Source organism: Haliaeetus albicilla, chromosome 4, assembly GCF_947461875.1.
Source record: "Haliaeetus albicilla chromosome 4, bHalAlb1.1, whole genome shotgun sequence".
NCBI lineage: Eukaryota > Metazoa > Chordata > Aves > Accipitriformes > Accipitridae > Haliaeetus > Haliaeetus albicilla.
The window spans coordinates 19,907,627-19,922,660 of NC_091486.1; the positions used below are offsets into that span (position 1 = coordinate 19,907,627).

Below are 15,034 nucleotides of genomic sequence, written 5' to 3' on the forward strand. Positions count from 1 at the left end.
CCTTCTCCTTCAGTGGCCTCAACGACTTGGCGTGTGGGACTCCACACAGCAGCTTTCCACTTCCGATGGTTCCCTACCACACGACAGGATCCATCAGTAAACAAAGCATAACACCTTTCGTCTTCTGATAACTCATTATATGGTGGTGCCTCTTGGGCACGAGCCACCTCCTCAGGTGATGCTCCAAAATCTCTGCCTTCTGGCCAGTCCATGATCTCTTCTAGAATTCCTGGGCGGTTAGATTTCCCCAGTCGAGCCCGTTGCGTGATCAATGCTATCCACTTACTCCATGTAGCGCTGGTTGCATGATGTGTAGAGGGGATGTTTCCTTTGAACATCCAGTGTAGCACGGGCAATCGTGGTGCCAAGAGGAGATATGCTTCTGTACCAACAACTTCTGAAGCAGCTTGAACCCCCTCATATGCTGCTAGTATCTCTTTTTCAGTCGGGGTGTAGTGGGCTTCTGATCCTCGGTACCCCTGGCTCCAAAACCCTAATGGTCGACCTCGGGTTTCTCCTGGTGTTTTCTGCCACAGGCTCCAGGTGAGACCATGCTCCCCAGCTGCAGTGTAGAGTATATTTTGTACATCTGGTCCTGTCCGGACAGGCCCAAGAGCTACTGCATGAGCTATTTCTTGTCTGATATGCTCAAAGGCTTGTTGTTGTTCAGGGCCCCATTCAAAATAGTTCTTTTTCCACGTTACTCGATAGAGAGGGCTCACAAGCTGACTGTAACCTGGAATATGCATTCTCCAGAACCCCACAAGGCCTAGGAAAGCTTGTGTTTCTTTCTTGTTAGCTGGTGGAGACATAGATGCTTTTTTTTTTTTTTTTTTTTTTCAAGATAAGGACAGTTTAATAAACGGGGAGAAAAAAATGTATTGGTTTTATGTGGCAAGGTTTTGGTAGCGGGGGGGGTTACAGGGGTGGCTCCTGTAAGAAGCTGCTGGAAGCTTCCCCTGTGTTCGAGAGAGAGCGAGCCCATACCAGCCGGCTCTAAGATGGACCCGCCGCCGGCCAAGGCCGAGCCAATCAGTGATAGTGGTAACACCTCTGTGATAACATTTTTAAGAACGAAAAAAAAGTTGGGACGGGGAGAAAATAGCCACCGGAGAGAGGAGTGAGAACATGTAAGAGAAACAACCCTGCAGACACCAAGGTCAGTGAAGGAGGAGGGGGAGGAGATGCTCCAGGCGCCGGAGCGAAGATTCCCCTGCAGCCCGTGGTGAAGACCCTGGTGAGGCAGGCTGTCCCCCTGCAGTCCAGGGAGGTCCACGGTGGGGCAGATATCCACCTGCAGCCTGTGGAGGACCCCACGCCGGAGCAGGTGGGTTCCCGAAGGAGGCTGTGACCCCGTGGGAACCCCGCGCTGGAGCAGGTTCCTGGCAGGACCTGCGGATCTGTGGAGAGAGGAGCCCACGGAGCAGGGTTTCTGGCAGGACTTGTGACGCCGTGGGGGACCCACGCTGGAGCAGTGTGCTCCTGAAGGACTGCACACCGTGGAAAGGACCCATGCTGGAGCAGTTTGTGAAGAACTGCAGCCCGTGGGAATGGCCCACGTTGGAGAAAGTTCGTGGAGGACTGTCTCCCGTGGGTGGGACCCCACGCTGGCAGGGGAAGAGTGTGATGAGCCCTCGCCCTGAGGAGGTGAAGCGGCAGAAAATAACATGTGATGACCGTAAACCCCATCCCTGTCCCCCTTGTGCCGCTGGGGGGGCTTGGTGGAGAAATCTGGGAGTGAAGTTGTGCCCGGGAAGAAGGGAGGGGTGGAGGGAAGGTGTTCTGAGATTTCGTTTTATTTCTCATTTACCTTACTCTGGCTGATTTGTAATAAATTGAGCTAATTTTCCCTAAGCTGAGTCTGTTTTGCCCGTGATGGTAATTAGTGAATGATCTCTCCTGTCCTTATCTCGACCCGCAAGTTTTTTGTTATATTTTTTCTCTCCCCTGTCCAGCTGAGGATGGGGGAGTGATAGAACGGCTTTGGTGGGCACCTGGCGTCCAGCCAGCGTCAACCCATCACACATACTTACTCACGTGCCTTGTAATTTTGTTCTTTATAATAGATTCCCTAAATCTGCCCATGGCCAGCAATAGGCTTACTGGTTGATTGTTTACAAATGCTGTTTGGAAATCTTTTTAGAACTTGACATCATATGTGTGGTCTTCCAGTTCAAAGGTGAGTTCAAGTAATCTAGTTCAAAGGTACCAGAGGTAATTTCAAGTAAGGATGTTACATACCAGATTCAGTGTCTCACCTGTAGAACGTGGGATTATAAACTGGGTTTTGTTGACTAAAATATTTTGAGAGTAATTCTGTTGGAACGATATGGAAATTTAATACCTCTTTACTTCTAGGCTAGCTGGATCGCCACAGAAATGTAATGCAGCATAACAGTAACAAGAAAACTGAGGAAGCAGGAACATTCAGAAAGTGTTTAAAACACAAGACAGACAAATACAAGATAATAATGTCACATAGAGTTTCCATTGGTTCATGGACAGATTAAAAATGTCATCACACCTTTGCTAATCTTTTATCATTCTTTGGCCTAAGCATTACTTTTGTGATTCAGGGTGACGAAAAATGAACAAGAATGAGAATAATCATGAATAAAATTTTCAAGGGAATAATAGTGGTATCTATTAATGGCATTATCTTTATGCTATTGAAAAGGAGACATTTCTTACCTTTTACTTAGTAATTAAGTGTCACTTGCTACTCCTCCCCCCCCCTTATTTTTTTAGCACATGAATAATAAACGGGCATAGATAGAGTGCTAGTTAAGCTAAACTAGCTGTTCCAGTGATTGTGAGGTGAATGGCAGGCTTCCTGACTGCCCTTTGCAAATCAGATCCATTGCTAAAGGGAGAAGTGGGGACATTTGCTTTTTCTGGTTCTCTCTTCTTTTTTCCTCTATGAAAAATTCTTCAGTTTAAATGTAAGCTGTACAGGGAGACACAGTTTCAGTCTTTAGTGGTCTTATAAAAGCTTTGGGACTTTTTTGTTTGAAGGATAGATAAAGGTTCAAGGGAGATTTCAGTTCTGTTCTTCTAACTTCCTATTATTGCTTCTAGTCTCTTGTTGACTTTTTCTATGCCCTGTCCCAGTTTAAAGTATGCTCGTTCTGTTTCTAGGCAGAGGAAAGCTCTTATGATATGCACTTTTTAAAGTGTTCTGTTGAGTCCATGGCAATGCTATAGTTTAAAATAAAAATTACCTGGAATCTTATTTAGCTTCCATCCTGCTCGTTCCAATTGACTACATAGGAGTTGTGCAAGGTACAAGTTGATGTAGGATTTCACATACCTTTTGGGGAGTGACATCTTTGCTTGCCATGATCCAGTCTACTGAGAATTCCATCACTTGGAAATGGATTTGTAATTCTCATGGATTACAAACCTGCTTCCTTGAGTTTTGAATTCTGCCATGTATACATCAGGAGATGAAATTATACTAGAGCATAACCGTCTCAAAGAAAAAATTATTACACATAACTCGTAATCCTTTTCTAAGTGTTGGTTCCCCTTTTTTTTTAAGTGTGCGTATTTGTGACTTTGATAGCGTATCAGAGTGACAGGGATGAAATGGATTTAAATTCACTTTTTTTTTTTTTTTTAATTCTCAGGCAGATTAACTCCTAGAGCTTTAATGTGTTAGCTGAAATCTGTGGTTCCCATATATAGCAGGCCTCACTGCACCCTTATTTGGGGACCAAAAGCCCTGTGTAACTTCCTGGGATAGGTATGGTTTAAAATACATTAGCTGGCCTTGTTCTGTTTACAGTCCTTTGCCTTCAGAAGTCTTGTACTTGAAAACAACTGTTGGTAAAGTATCAGACACATTAGCTCTGATGTTGGGCTTGGAAAAGAACAAGTAGGCTTAAAATAACAAAACAAGCTCCTTAAAAAAACTCCAAACACTCCCTCCCCAAGAACCCAGACATCTGTACATCCAAGAATGCAAAAGAACATTTGACCAGTGATGTTGTTTACTCTCTTGTGTACTATATCTTGAGAAGAATTAAGCAATCAGTAAGCTGTTCTGGCAAATGATCCATAAATACGATTAAAATTCCTGGGAGAATAGGGCTCAGATTAGTCCAGTTCTACATTACAAAAAATTTATTAGCGTGTGTTGGCATGAAATTCTAATATAGTTACAGAGTGTACAAGTATAAAATGCCTGGACCAATACTGCTTATATGGACTTGGTATGCAATGTAAGCTTCAGTGGATTAAATCTTTTCCTCGTGTAACTATGTCATAACAAATCATCCTTATCAACTAGCATTTTAAATCACCATGTAATTTGTTAAAACAACTAATGTATTTCAGAGAGGGTATAAATAACGGGTTCAGATAACAGAAGTTTCAGGTTATATGAAAGAGCAACAATCAGGATGGTGCTGTTTCCTTTCTCATGCTATTTTTGATTGCTTTATTGGTGCTTGTTTCTCTCTGTGCTTTCTGATGATTTTCATGCTCTTATATCAACTCATGTCCAGATTACACTTCTTTTGGTATTCTCTGTCCTCTCCTTCTTCCCTTAAATTACCTCTGCCTCCAGTTCAGCCTCCTCTCTGCCATTCCTGTCGCTTCCTTTTTTCCTTCAGGTGCAAAACTCCTCATCTCCTCCATTATCTACTCTTTGTTTTTTCTTGATGTTTCTGGAATGTTACTGGTCTCAAAGAACCTGGAGGTTGTCTTTTTACCTCCTGCTGTTTCCTCCAGCCCACAGAACTTTGTTCCCTTCTTTATTAACGCAGCCTCATCTATGGTCCTTTCTGTGGAGACTGTTACCTCCAACAACATCCACTCTGAATTTGGGTCAAAGAAGTTGGTACATCGGTGCTGTTGTTCTTAAGCTCTGCCTGCTCCTAGCTCTTTATCTTTTTTTTTTCTGTGTTTTTTTTTTTTTTAACAATAGAATTTCCTTCTGCCTTCCTTTCTAATGTTTTTATGGTCTGCATGCACGCAGCTCTACCTATTCCCATCTCTCTGTCTGATTTTGACTTGCAACTTTCTTCCATTCATAATTTCTCAGCCTTCAGTTCCCATATGAATAACCATCCAACTCTGTAGCTGCCCTGGTGCTGCTGTTTCTCATTTGAATTGTATACCATGTGCCAATCAGCTACACACTTGAGTTGGTCTTCTCTATGCACTGTGTTCTCTTGAGTTCCTTTTTTATAACTATTTGAACTTTTACAACATTTTCTCTCTCTCTCTCCAAGAATGGGACTTTGTAAAACTTCTGTTTTGTTGATCTTGATGACTTCTTTTCAGATCTTATTTCCTGTATTCTTCTGTACTTTCCTTTCCCCTATCAGCTTATCAGTTCCCTTTAAGCTCTGTTTTTTTGTTCTTCTCATACACTTCCAAACCCTTCTGACAATTCATGGTCCTGGCTGACTCCCAGTATCCAGTTTCTCAGTTCCTAATGCCATCTGCCATGCTTTAGAGATACTGCTGACTATGTCTGGTGAAAATCTTTTGATTCTGCTGATTTTCTGTATTTCTTAATCTCTGGGATTTTTGTCATCTGTTATGAGTATCTTTGCTTGCAGTTTTGCCTGATCTGTATTTTTTATTAATTCAGCTTATCTATTCCTCCCTCTCTCCATGTGAACTTCTTAAAACTAAGTAACCAACCAAGGTCAAAATTCAAGCTTTCTCCTCGTTTACTGAAACAGACGTTAAGATTTTGTTTGGTAGTCTTTGAACCTCTCCCTGTTCACCTTCTGACCTTCTGCTGTTCTTTTATTTCTGTTTCTCTCCTTGAATTCCTTCCCATACACAAGAAATATGTCTGAGTCTCGTCATATTAAAAAAAAAAAAAAGACACAAAAGAACCCTCAACTTCAGAAGCTTCTATTCACCAGCTCTCTATCTCTAGACTTCCTTCATTTCCCCACCCCCTTAGTATGCTTTGTACAATTGTCTTCATCTCTTGTCTTCTAATGCCTTTCTAGAACTGCACACTTCTGGTTTCTATCTTTTACACTGAAATTGATCTTACTAATCTTCCACTTCTTCCTGGAGGAATTCCAGGCTTGTCCTTTATTCTCCTCCACTCCATCTGTCATCTCTCTGTGATGCTATGTTATAGTCTTCACTAAATTTTTTTGTTCTTGGACATTTGTCATTTTGTCCTTGTTGATTCTCTCTCTTTTCAGACTCAGTTTCTTATGGGGTGGGTCTTCCTCTCCTCCATCTCCTCCTCCTCTTTCTGTATGTAGGTGTGTGTTTAGATATCTCAGGAATCCATCCTCAGCCTTTGCATCCTCCTCCACATCTTACTTCAGATAATATAGCCATAAGCATAACCTTTATGAAGGCATCACTACTTTATTTTTTAGTGGTCTTCCCCCACTCCAGTTAAACTCTACCTATCTCAGAAAATTTTCTTGGTCTTCAGCAGTCACCTGAATATAATCATGTCAGAAACAATTCCTGGGTTTTCTTTTCTTTCCTGATGTGCCCTTGCTCTATGCAGCTCTGAGGTCTGACAGTTCCTGTTTGTCCATGTAGCCGTAAATCAGTTGAAGGCCTGCTCATCTCAGCGCTGTGACTGTTATGATCTCATCTGCCTGTCTGACGTTAATACTTACAGCTTTGCTTCTCTTGATTACTGGTGTTAATATAATGCTCACTTAGCCCTCTGCCTTACATCACTTGCTTTTTAAAGTCTATTTACTCATCTTCTCAAATACAAACTTCTAGTCTTTCTTTTAAAAGCTTTGAAACTTGCCTTATCCTTTTCCTTCCAAGAGAGAGATTTTACCACAAAGTTGAATTTTTTGTTTGCTCTACTGGCAGTATCGGTTTTGATTTCTGAATTGCTATTCATCTTACAGTCATTAGTGCACTTTCTCTTACTGTGCCCAGTCTTCGTTGAAGCTCCTCCTCAAAACTCATTCTGTAGTCTGTAAAGTTAAATATAACCTGTTAATGACTGGGCAGGTTTGTTAGTTGTGCATATCTTACTATACTTAGGTTGCCAAGTATTCTTAACCCGAGGCTGTTTATTGTTTGTATACCTACAAGGTGTAACATGTCTTTTAAATTGTAAGACTACTGAAATAGTTATAAATAAAGTCATTTATTTGAATTATTGACTATCACATCATGCATATATTTGCAGTGTGTATGTCAATGGAACCAACAGACACTATTGTTCTTTCTCCACCCATGCATACACATACATATTTAATAACAACGCTAGTTAAAGAAAAGGTAGGCAGAATTTGCAGGTATAAAGAAGGATGCTTATAAGACAAATACAGATCAGCAGATTATTATTATTTGTTTAATACCTACATTGAGATCATGCCAGAAGAGGAGGAGCCTATTGTACTAAGCCTGGTACAAACTTGTAATAAATAAAAGACTGATCCAAGTAGCTTGCGGCATAATGCTTAAATGATAAGAATTTTCTTTTTTGTCTTCACCACAAAAAAAATCCATTCTTTAATAAAAGGAGATAGTGTTGTCTTGGCAAGGAAGGGTATGAAGAGCATCTGCTGGATATTGTTTTTCATCACTGTGCTTGTAATTGTTTTTACTTTTAGAGCAGTATAGTGAAATACAAGTAATGATATGTAATTCAAAAATTTCATTACTTGTGTTGTGCCAGTAAAACTTGATATATAGTAATTTCTGCCATTTTCTCAAGATACTGAACACTGGGGACATTTAGATCAAAGGGATGGAGTTTGAATGGTGATATTTAATGTGATACTAGTTATCTAGTAAATACATAAACAAACAGGTAAATACTATACCTACGAGAAGGGTTGAAAAAAAATTTTGCCTTGGAAAAGCTTCCCTACCAAAACAGGAATGCAATCCTGACAGCCTTTCTATTTCAAATATCATAGCTCCCACCACCAAAAAGACTCCCAAATTCCTGAAACAGGCAATAGTTAAAGGATAGCTAATATCCTTCAAAGCCTTGATGGACATCGTTGTATCCTCCCTTGCTCTTCTCTACAGCTGCATGTGGGTCTATCAGTTTAGTGGCATTACAAGAAAATTGACAATGAAAATAATGACGCTCTTTTCTAACAACAAAATCCTTTCATATAGAAGCACTGACAAAACATGTAACAAAGTGGTAATGCTGTGTTCACCTTTACTTTCTACTCTATAGTAATACTTGTCGCTTTTCCTTTCCAAAAGTTACGTTCTGTAATTTCAACATAAAGCACACTTAAAGTCATATCAGTTGTTTCTAACTTTTAGCTTGTTTTTATTGTGAAACATCTGGACTAGTCTAGAACAAGGTGGTCATGGAAATGATGACGTTTAAAGCTTCCAGCAGACGAGCAATTTGTACAAGTGTAATTCTTAGATCTCTCAGAGATAGGAAGACCAGTTGAACTACTATTTATAATTCATATTTACTTTTGATTCTTTGACAGCACATTTCAAATTCCTGATTGTATATCTTGTGTGCTTGTGCTGTCTAGGCTTTTAAACTATACAAATCCCTCGTTATCTAGTCCACTGTCATGATCACTTTCCCAATATATTTTGAGTGAGTCTTTGATATGAAAATTCTCTTTACAGTGTAGTATTTCATTGTCTGGGCAGAAGTGATGCACAAGTAACTTCAGACTTAGTAACTGAAATCTGTTTATTTGCTCTGTTATTTCCCAGAACACATTATCAATTTCATTGTCTCACTGATTTCTTTTCTGTTTTTCTTCTTTTCCCACCCCACTGCTTCTGCACTGTTTACTGCTTTTCTTAATCCTGTATGAATTAATTAGACTACCTGAACTTCCAGACAGGAGATCATATCATCAGTGGCTTGGAGGTCATAATTATTTTTTATCTTCTTTGTGAATAGTGTGGGTCCTAACTGTTTTCTCTGGCATTGCCCTCCCTAGTCACCATGGCTTACTGATGACCCGAGACAGATAAAGAGTGAGAGCAAAGATAATCAGAATGTCATTGTCTAATTATGAGATGGAGAGTTTTTCTTGTCTTGCGCTGTGATTATATAGACAGTGCAAAAGGTCTCAATTTCCATTTGGGTAACTGTTCATTTGCATGCAGCAGAACATTTTTGCGTGATACAAATCCGTGTTTTTCAATCACATCAGTTGCAGTTGCCTTGATAACAAAATCACTGATGACAACAAAATCATATAGATCAACCTAATTCTTTGGAGATGAGAAGTACTGGGTCATCCGTTTTCTGCTGAAGTTACTCTCTGAAGATAGAGATGATTTGGGAACTCTTCAGAGAACCCTATATTTAAATTTATACATTTTGGCCAAGAAAGAATTGTCAGTTGTCTTCAAGGAAGTTATTTACAAGTTTCAGCTTAAAAAAACCAAGCAAACCAAACACAATTGTCTTTTCTCTTCTGGGGGATAATAGATCATATAGAAGACAACTCTGAAGGACCACAAGGAATCCAATTTAATCTTTGGGCATGCAACAGAAAATTATATGGTATTCTAAGTTAATTTTTTCCTGACAATTGCTGACAATAAGGCCATACTATTTTTTAACACTTCAGTTAGATTTGGTCAGTCAGGCTACCTTCACTGCTAGTAGAGCAACAATATTACTAGTGCTGGCAAACTTATTTGGAAGGTTAGCGATGAGTTTGGCTATGTAGGAATGATCACACTCAATCAAACTAACAGTCCATCTAGTTTACTATCCTGTCTCTCCAGATAGTCCTAACTGGACTCTCCTAAGTCTCAACAATTTTCAGCCAATCTTCAGTGACAGTCAGTCTACCTAAGGTCTTGCTTATCCTGTGCATTGGCTATTGGAAAAGTTGATGGTGATGTCATCTGTAGTTACAGCAGCTTCAGTTAGGTGCCAAAAGTTTTATGGAATTAATCTGAGTTTAGAATATCTCTGTCCTGGGATGTCCTCCTTGCTGCCTTGATTAATCCTTGGACTGTGCTGTAGAGGGTGTTTGTCAAATACAAATGAAAATTGTGGGTAGGTCTGAGAAACAGAAGAATCACTGAACACACTGATTGGTGTTTCTGAGGGAGGGAGTTAATTTATTATTGGTCATGCTGGGTTGCAATATCAAAAAAAAAGGTGACGCTTTGAACTATGGTTGGCATACATTTTTGTATAAAAGGTGCAGACTCCAGACTACATCATTGTTGTGGCTGTAAATGAAGAGAAAAAGTCCTCTCTTCTGTGTTGTATCTGCTGTTAAAACAGGTTCTGATAACTTGGTCATGACCTCTTTTCTTCTATGCACTTTCTACTTCCACATCAGTAGCTGCTGCAAGAAGACTGCTTTCTATGATTCTTCTCCCTGACCCTATTTCTAGGTAAAGAAATCTGAAAACATGTCATCATTTTTGAGGCTGAAAGCGGATCCTTTGAGATGGGAAGTGTATCGAACTTAACACCCAGTATATCTTACGGCTGATTAAGAAACCAGCAACCAACATAATTTACTTCTTTCCATTTGCTGCCCAGCAGCTAATATCCTATTGCATAGTGGGCTAAACTTGGCATGTTTAACTTCTAACTACACCTAAATAATGCTGTTATCCTGGACCTATCCTCACCTGGCATTGGGCCAAGAGAGAGCCCAGACAAGCTAAATCTCACTTGGGCTTTGGATAAAGTCTTCACATCCATCTTCATGCTGTTCGACTTTCTCCGTAGTAGTTGACAAAACCATTGCTATGAAGTGAGAAAAGAGGATTTCAGCTAATGGGACTGCACTAGGATGACATAAGTAATAACCACAGAGGAAAAAATAACCATGCCTCAGCTTCAAATCTGTGATGTTCTTGCCTCCATAACTTCTAAGTATTTGATAGTGTAGCAAACAAAAATATGAAGCAAAGGGAATAAAATCTCAGTCATACAGATGTGACCCAGCTTCTACGTCCCTTAACTAGCAGCAAGGAACACTGTCTTTTACTTATTCAGAGGTCTGGCTAAGACTAGCAATTGAATAAAGATTACTTTACAAAACCAGCAGATATGATATGATAGGAAGGAAGGGGAGCAGTTATGAGAATCTTGCCACGACTGAAAATGTTCAAAGGAACACAATTACCTAAGTGCCTTGTTCAGGTTTTGTAAGGCACTCACGTCATTTAGGTGTTCCTGATAATTTTACTCCAAGGCATACAAAACATGGCAAGCACAGCTGCAATTAAATGCGGGAGCTTAAAACAGGTACCAGAATCCAGAAAGAATTTAACAGTTCATTATTTCATCAATGTAACCGATGCCCCAACAGGTTTATCAAGACTTTTGAGTGGGAATGGTCTCCCCCTGCCCTGTTTCGTTGGTGTAGCTGTGAGTACAACAGAATCCTTTTCTGGTGGGAGAGCACAAAGTGGGGCATCTAGCTACTGCAACAAATTAAGTTACTGTTTTGCCTTGATTTCTGTTTTATCTTCTTTAAATAGAAATCTTGTCTTCAGTTAGATAGGTGTGTGAAGAGTAGATAAAGTAAATATCTGCCTTGCAAATGTAAGGAATGTGTTGTTTTTACCTAAAATGGCTTTTCTGAGAAAGAAGATTTCTTATCAAATGACAAGGAAATATTTTAGTGATTATGCATTCATTTATGCATCATAAATGCATTCATAGTAGCTATATTGTACATAATGGTATATAACCAGGACAGGATGCTTCAATGTAGATAAACACAGGAATTACATGTATTAGTGAGCATTTACTTGTTTGTAAAACTGCTTTGTTTTATTTGTGCATGCATTTTCTGCTTGTGTTTCATCTCATTAACTTTACAACAGTAGTATGTGCTTAGATTTAATGTCTGCAATGATTATCTGTAAAGTCATGTTTATATTGTAAGGATAATGTTTATATGTTACAGGAATTGCATTATTGTATTAAACGTGTGCTCAGTCTCAGGTCAGTAACAAATCAGCTCTTTGGAGCCAGTGCTGATTAGTGCAATTTTTAGCAGCGTTGCAGAAGATGGTATTTCTTTATTGAGCCATGCTAAACACTATCTTGGCTTTTGCTATAAAAAGAGAAAAGAGGGGAAAAGAGACAGAGAAGAATGCTTTTATGCATATGACATGCAGCCCTGGGGAAGATGCAAATCTGGAATGAAAACTAATTGCTTTCTACTTTGTTGCATAGCCTGAACTATGTGGAGTAGAGCTGACCAAAAGGAATATGTGGTTTATGCTAACTAGTAGTGATTATTGCAGAAAGCTGCCACAAAAATAGTACAATTAAAGGGACACTTTAAAAAATAATTCTTCAGACCTTATGGAACAGACCTTATTGCATTATAAATGTGTTTTGATGGGTCTTCCTTGACAGGGGGATAGACGGGGAGAAGGATGATACAGTGTAGCTAGTGGAATGGAAAAGCAATTATATTTCATCAAAAAGATAAAATTCATTGTACTTTCCACCTCAAAAGATTGCTAAATATGATTATATGTAATATAAGCAATTAAACACAATAATATTCAAAAAGGTCCCCCCCCCATGCTTGTCTTCAGAAAGAGAAAAGAATTGTAGCATCTAAATTGTGGGCGTACGCATTGTGCACTAAATCAGTTTTGTGTGACTGTGTCTGTTCAAGGACAGTTTAAAGGACAAGGCTGAACATGGCAGTCATCAGTTATTTGCCTTCTGCAACAGGGAGGCAACCATCTACATATAACAGTTTTTTAGCCATTTAGGTTAATTGTCTTTACAGGATATATCCAACATGCTCTTGGCAGCTCCTGAGTTCAAGTAACTCACTTCTCTGTTTCTTTAATAATGCCATCTTTACGAAATGCCAAGCTGAACTTAACCAAAATGATCTTAAAAATACAAATATTGTTTAATGGGTCTGTGAAATAAATAACAACACAAAGTGATAATGCTGGAATATCTTCAGACTGAGAAGGCAATCATGGTGTGTATGCGATGTCTGGATAAATGTTTAGAATTTCATTACAGACTATTTGAAAGGTGAATACACAAGGTTTATACCACTAACTTTATGATAAAATATATAAACTGAAATGAATATATTAGAGTTCTATTTTTAAGTAAATGTAATTATTGATAATGTAAAATAACTAAAATAATTTTATATTACAGCTTTCTATTGTTTATAGGAATGCAGTATTTAATGTTTTATGCTGACAGGCATTCCTGAGTTCCAGATGGCATTTGAGAATTATGTAGGTTGTCTAATCATCAATAAGTGGCTTATATGGAGAAGTAATTAATACCATGATTATTTTCCTTATGAGTCAGCAGGTGTGTCATATGCATAATTTCTAGTGTGGAAAAAAATCAAAATGGCTTCTGCTGTGATATATATTTTACAGAGAGAAAGATGCTGAAAAAGGATTCTTTTTGGTTATGTTGTGATTTGTGCTGTGGGTGTATTAAGAATGTAATTAAAAAGGGAAAGGATTTTACCTAAAGGTTTAAAAACCCTGAAAAATTTTCTGGAATATTAATACTCTTTGAGGGTGATTTTGCATTGTATTTCAAAGAAAAGCAATCATCCAGTTTGTTGAAAACACTGACCAAATATCACAGACAGAAAATAAAAGTAGAAAATGAAGAAAATTAGATAGAAAGAAGGATTAAGAAAAGAAATAATTTCTAGTTTTCCATGTAAAAAGAAAATTTTAGTGTTATCCATTTTGACTTGTCTGTTCAAAATACATTAGCACCAAATGTCACACCAGTGGAGCAAAGTACCTACCAAGGGAAGGACAGCGAGACATATTCATTGCAACTATTTAATAATTTCCTATTGTCCTAACAATTTCCCATTTCCTAATGTATAAGTATTGTTATACTATTATTTCATTTACTGTAGCGATCAGCACAGATGATCTTCAGTAAATTTTTGTGCAATATTTAGATAGCTTTTATGATATATGCAAGTGTCTTTTATGTATAGATAATTTCAAATCTGTGTATCATCACCTAGACTTTAACCTACCTTCTTGTCATCCAGAATGTAAGGAGTATGCCTTAATTCCATCATCCAGAAATATACTGAAGTTCTACAAGTGTATGTGTCTGCATTAGCACATGTGTTTAAAAATGTGTCATATGCCTTTCTATGGATCCACCTTTGAAGGGAGTTACTTTCCTCTTCTTTCCACTCAATCATCTACCACATGATGAAAGCATAGACTGTTTATATGAGCTATAACTAAAAACACCTGAAAACATCTGTCATAAAATGATATTTCTCAGCTTTTTAAAATGTGTAGTTTCTCCATTAATTAAATTGATCTGAGGTGTGGAAGGGCAGTGCACAGTTCTGGGAAGTGACAGGTTTAAGGATCAGCCTCTTTGCAACACGTTATGAATTGCAGTTATGGCTGTATCATAGCTAAACAGCGTCAATTTGGGAAGATTTCCAGGAGGTCATTTATCTAGTTTTGGAATATCCTGGGCAGTGAGCTTTGTCAGTACATCGGTGGAAAGGGCACCTTAGACATTTGCTTTTGGCTTCTGAACCAAGGACCATTTTATTCCTTCTAACCAATACACTTACAAGTCCTGGCAACAACTGCAGCCTCACTTTATACTCTGATAAGCAGGCTGTTGATTTAAGGGTTGAAAGTCAGTACTCCTAGCACTCGTGGTGACCTTCTTCCTTCATGATGGCGTACCAAAAAGTAGAAGCCAAGTATCTTTGAAGGCGGTTTATTTCATTTTAATTTTGTTCAACTTCAAATACGTGTTTCAATGTTATAATGTGCGGTTGCACTGTAAAGGATGCAGAGGACAACTCTACTGTCTGCTTTTCTATACTTACTAATGTGTTTAAACTTCTAGTACGAAGAGACAAAAATAGTAACAACTGTATTTATAAGACTCTTTCATTAAAATAGATTTTTTCCTGTGAAATGTGTGCAGCAGATGCTGCTGTGTGGTGAATGTCATTTCAGCATTCGTTTGGAAAATGTAAGAGGTGAAATCATGGACTGAGTAGAGTTGCTGAGCCCTGGTCTCTAAGGAGCTTGTGGTTTCCATGTGAAAGCCTCAGCTTTTTCTTACTCTCTTATCCCAGAT

At 38.7% G+C, this 15,034-nt stretch overlaps 1 protein-coding gene across 8 annotated transcripts in view; it reads left to right on the plus strand.

Annotated features, from left to right (window-relative positions):
* Nucleotides 1-15,034, plus strand: part of SLC4A10 (solute carrier family 4 member 10) — a 165,383-nt gene that overhangs the window by 45,676 nt on the left and 104,673 nt on the right. The gene's annotated exons all lie outside the window — the stretch shown is intronic.